Genomic DNA, 6,000 nt, shown 5'->3' with positions numbered 1-6,000 from the left:
CCTCTGTATAGTTCCCTGTCATTTCTTCTTCATGGATTCAAGAAGTACGAGTTTATTGAGTGTTTCCTTCCTTACTCAAGGATTTCCCTCAAATTGGCTAGTCAACCATTCTGAGTCATTGTTACTATTTTGTCAACGACAAAGGGAAGTATACACCACTAAGTACTTGTCTAGCCGACTGTGATTTGTTTTGTGTATCAGTTCCAAGGTAAATGCTCACATTACCAGTAAGCTGCCTATTACTTTGGAAAGAGGAAGGAAACTACATGAACAGGAGAGGCTGCCAATACGTCCAGGTTAATGTCTCTAGCTCCCCCTGGAAGACTGTCAGTGTTTTGATAATATGTTGTGATAAGGATTTAAGGGGAAACACCAGACCTTGATGATAATATCCTCTGGGATTCAATTGAGGAAGCATGCAATTGGTGGCTTTTCCATTTAAAAAGATAAACTAAATTCCATCCTATGTCTCTAATGGGGCCATCCAAAACGCATTCAAATTGAGTTACTGATTACTGTATGTGTTGTGAATTACTATACGTTTTGTAATTTACAATATTAGATAACTACTCCCACAAGCCAAGCAGACTGTTTGGGGCTTCTCCTTCTCAGGAGAAGAGCAATGACCAATAGCCTTACTGCCTATCTCCATCTACAGGGCGCTATTGGTTATACACTCATTGCACATGAACAAGTCATTCCACAAGGCATGTTTTAGGATTAAAACACTTGACCTCAAAATGAAAAACTTGATTTTATCCAATTTCAGATATCTTATTATTTATCTTTGATACATTAAAAATAATAAGTACCTTTACATATTTTGCCAACTTTTTAAACAGAGCTCCAAATATTGTGCGGTCGGTTGCGAACTTGAAGGTCATGTTTAGTGCGTTCATCCACCTGAGGCGTCCCACCCTCAGCAACAGAGAAGGCAGCTGTACCAGGTTCCAGACCTTGTTTGGGACAGGTAAATCAGGTACACCTCCTGGCTTGCCTCCAGCACCTCCCGGGTCTGTGTCCGTGACAGGCCTCCCTTCCAACGCAGCAGGGCTGGCAGGTGCTCCGTACTACAACGAGATAAACATTGATCAATACATAATACTGTATATATCAAGCATGTACTCGAGCTAATCTCTATGTAATAAATCATGCAGACTTTGGAAACCCTGTGGTATACTCAGTGTTAGGAGGGGCTGTTTTACCTTGTCCTGGAGCAGTCCCTCAGTATCTCACTGACTGTTATCTTGAGACATTCAACATCGCTGCTCTCCAGCACTTCTCTCACTTTCAGCTGTATGAGGTTCAACATCACAATTCTGATTTAAAAAACGAATGTCAGTAGAATTTTGGCCCTTTTCTGTCATTACACATTCTGAGATGAACCAGCTGTATCTGATCAGGTAGAGAGAATAAATGTATAGTAACTGGTGTACAAGTCTAGCTATCTCACCAGGCCTGAGAATATGGAGTAAAAGAGCTCGGCATCATGCGTCATTCTTTTGCCCACGTTAATCCCATCTCTTCACCGGCTTCCCATGGTTGCTCTGCACCAGATGTTGAAGGTACAGAAAGGCTTTGTTAATCACAATCTGCAGAGAGAAGGGAAAAAATATGTATAATACAATATTCCCAACAGAACAAGAGACAAGTGTTGAGTACCTCACTTTACAGTTTTGTTATAAGTACAATAGTAATGCTCTCACACCAGATGTGAACAGTAAACACACCTTCTGCATGTCCTTGTCTTTGGGAAGGTTCTGGAACATTTCTTCAATCTCTTTCATTTGATTTTCCATTTGTTCATCCTCTCTTTTGAAATACTTCTTCAGGAAAATCTGGGGATCATAAAACATTGTAACATCGTCCAGTTTCTCTTAATGTTTTCAATATCATTAAATAAGAAATTACAATGACAATATTAATGTGTTTCTAGGATGGTCAAGAGTGCACATTGAAAGTGGGGAATTTGTTGATTTTTAACAGAGGCTAACTGCTAATTGCTATATAATTTATTTGCAGCTGGGGGGTGCACCTGTGCAAATTTAATTGGTCTTTCCAGGAGAAACTTCAAAGCGAGAGCTTCCATCCCCTCAAGTGTTGAAATGGTTTTAACACAGTCAAAACTTGTGTCATCTCTGGAAATCGTTGGAACATACTGCCTGCAAAAGAAACATGATAATTTATAATCATAATGATTACCATGATCCAACAATGATACATGAGATTTGATTTTATGTCATGCTCATTGTAATGAAAAAAATAATATCACTACTGATTGCAAACAGCGTAAGAAGAATAGAGAAACTCACTTGAGTTCATTGCAGGTGTTGAAAGTCTTGAAGAAGTGCATTGTACCTGACAAGCCCATTCTTGCTTGTTTCTGAAGGTGTTTCTTTTCAACATTGACATACCTGCAAAGTTTAGCACATTAATTCAACATTGTGCCTAGTCAAACATTTATAGACCATGAAACAGTTGTGGCACTAAGAAAAAACGAGACCTACCTTTTTATGAAGTCCTGTAGCTCTTGCCAACAGACTATATGTGCCATGAGCATCAGAGTTTGGCTCATCATCTTTGCTCTTTGGAGCACAGAATTGATGCACTACGTAGAGGAAGAAAAGAGACATGGAGAGAAATGTCTTAGTATAGACTTATAGTGATACACGGTACATTCCATGTGCACATGCCTGCTGGTTGAAGTACCTGAATGACATCCTGATGCAGGCAGATGAAGGCATCTTTCCCAGATACATACACCTCTCTACCTGACTATTCATTACTCAGTGTTGTAGAGCTGTCTTCCTACAGTGGGTCAGAAAGAAAGAGAGAGAGACTCAGGAGGTGTACTGATAGACCGAAATGAGTTAGATATTATATTCACAGGAACTGCTTGGATTATTATCACAAATATATGTTTAAAACTCGATACATGTTAGAAATCTAACCCTCAAGATGTAGGACACCTGTACTGATTTGTTAGTTTTGAGATGACATTAACGATCCTATACGTGATTCACCTGCACAGTGGCCAGTAGTTGCCTCTCAGCCTGTGGGAACCAGTCTGTCACAAGGAGAAGGTCAACTGCTTGGAGAGCCTCATTCCAGAGGTCAGGGTGTCCTAGCAGCTCCTGACTGGAAAAATAACCCAAAACATGTAATTGTTAGACTGAGTACCTGTGTAGAACACAGTAAAGACCTCCTTTATTCTACTAGGTAAGACAGTTAAGAACAAATTCTTATTTCCAATGACAGCCAACCGGTGAACTGCCTTGTTCAGGGGCTGAACAACAGATGCTTACCTTGTCAGCTCAGGGATTTGATCCAGCAACATTTTGGTTACTGGGCCAACACTCTAACCACTAGGCTACCTGCTGCCCCATTGTGTCAACAAGCTGGAAGATCCGGTGTAGACAGTCAAACGTACACAGATGATAGCAAGCAATCAAATGCCTCAGCATAGTTGAGCTCCACCAGCATAGTTCTCTGCACCTCCTTTAGGTAGCACTCCAGTTGATTCATAGTGTCCTCTGCTGGCAGTTTAGGGAAGTGTTTGTCCACAGACGCCTCCATATGGTGAAAGTACCTTTATTATAACGTACATGTACTCTAAGTCGATTCAATATAAATTGAATACTGATTGTTTTGGTCATAATACATTACATTAAAATAATGAATTGATCCCAAGCAATGTAGACATATTTTCTTGCTTTTGGAACAAACATGATGAATGACAAACAATAGGTAGACCATAGTAAGAATCTGGATCTCACCATCTGCAGTGTACTGTTCCTCATCAGAGGACTCTCATCCTTCCTCCTTACTTTTTCTGTTCATCAAGATTAATCTCTTTATGGTTCTCTTTTGGGTTGATTGTCTGACACACCGATTGCCACAAAAAGTACCAATGCTGAACCCAACTGGTCCTCAGTCAGAATCCAAGTAGGTAGATATTAGGATGTAATATCTTGAGGGGATAGAGCAGGTGCATGTACAGTAGTACAAATGAGGAATACTGGAAGTCACAGTTTGTCAACCAACCACCAATGTCCATACAAGAGGCTGTTTGCCGAACTATGTACAGTAGAGCTGGAGCAGGGAATTCCCCCATTTTCCCATTAGTGACACTCCACAGTCATGGTGTTGCTTTCAGTTTCTGTGGCTGCATTGTATTGGATGCCTGCCTATATAACATTTCATTTTGTAACAATATACTCATTGTGAGGACTGTTTTTTTAAACGATAATCCTGTTAATAGTTAATAGGACTAACTGATGAAAGGACACAATACATTTAAAATGTGTTTGAAAGATAAACATGCTGGAGGTTATTTAACTAGGCAAATACTTATTTACAACAACGGCCTACCCTGGCAACACTGGGCCAATTGTACACCACCCAATCACAGTCAGATGTGATACAGCTTGGATTCAAACCAGAGACTTTAGTGACAACTCTTGCACTGAGATGCAGTGCCTTAGACCACTGCGCCACACAGGAGCCTATTACATTGTAGAACTTTCCTATATGGGTGAACACGATCTACCCTTTTGAATTTTCCCAAACTTTCCTAGGTCTGGAAAAAAATTCAAGGAGTGGGGGAATAGTTACAACTGCTCTACCTGGTTGTTTCAGTCCACACTCATACAACTAAATTCCCCAAACATTCCTCCTGGGATTATTGCTATCCACTCATAACTGGCCCTGACATGCTGGTGGCCTGGTTTCATAGAGAGAGAAAAAAGAAGAGGAAAGGTTAATATATTTGTGTCTGCCACAGTAGAAATATATTGATTGACTGTGAAATATAGTACCAAACCAAAGGCTGTTTGTTTTACAACAGCTAACCAGAGATGGTGTTGGCAGTGGGTGTGGTAGTGGTTGTGTATCAGGATAAAGGGAATTTTCCCAAGTGAGCTCGAAACTTTTCCTTTTTGTTAGCATGACAATCATGATTATTCAAAGCTGAACTAATGATGATGCAATACTTTTATCAGTACCAGAGAGGAAGAGGGAAGCCATATGGCTATCTTTGTCCAGCCTGGTCTCATAGACTAGACATAACATAGTAAATGTAAATCGGGAGATCTTAAATTAGTATAATATGTTATGTTTGGTATGGTTACATAAGACATAAGGTTACTTATGGCAAAAACTAAAGTAGGGTGATTGGTCGGGGGGATGGGTAGACGTTTAGCAATTTTGCAACCACTTACTGCTTTTTAGCTACTTTGTAATTACTGATTACTGTAAGCTAACCCTTCCCCTACCCCTAACCTTGATCCTTTAACCTAACTCGTAACCCTAACTTTAACTCATAGCCTAGCTAAATTGTAATTCGTAACATATCATACGTTTAGCAAATGCGTAATATATTGTACGAATTGCAATTTGTACACAAATTGCAATTCGCAACATATCTTACAAATTGGAATTTGTAACATATCATACTAATTGTATTGTCCATGTTTACTATTACATCTATTCGTCAGTACTAATCAGAAGGGAACATGCTTTTGAGGGCACTGAGCCATACATATTTGGGTTGGAGGACTGCAGGGAGTGATATGAGGGAGGGCCCTTCATCTGTGTGTAAATATAGAGAAATCTGGTGAAATCAACAGTTTTGTCATCATTATGACTGCCAGTGGCACCATAATGTACAAATACATGTAGAACAATGAATCAGAGAAAGTGAATTTGTCCAATGGGTGTTAGGGGAGGACAGGGGTAACCAAAAAATCATGCAGAGAGTTCACGCAAAAACTGGTTTAGAAACTGGTTCACGTTTTGGAAGCGCATGAAGCGAGAGGGTGGATGGTGGTTGGAAGAGCGTGCTTGTTTGAAATGGAAAAGCGTTGCGGTAGCTTTTGATAAAGAAGAACATCAAGATGAAGTAGCTGCATTATAAGTGGGATGCACTGTTGAGTGCTACATCCCGAGGGGTTCGTGCTGATTGTACGAAGATTGTGACAGCCAATTAAATGGCGTCCTTTG

Source organism: Oncorhynchus nerka, linkage group LG12 (genome assembly GCF_034236695.1).
Source record: "Oncorhynchus nerka isolate Pitt River linkage group LG12, Oner_Uvic_2.0, whole genome shotgun sequence".
In the NCBI taxonomy this organism is placed as follows: Eukaryota; Metazoa; Chordata; class Actinopteri; order Salmoniformes; family Salmonidae; genus Oncorhynchus; species Oncorhynchus nerka.
Note: the sequence above shows the minus strand (reverse complement) of the source record.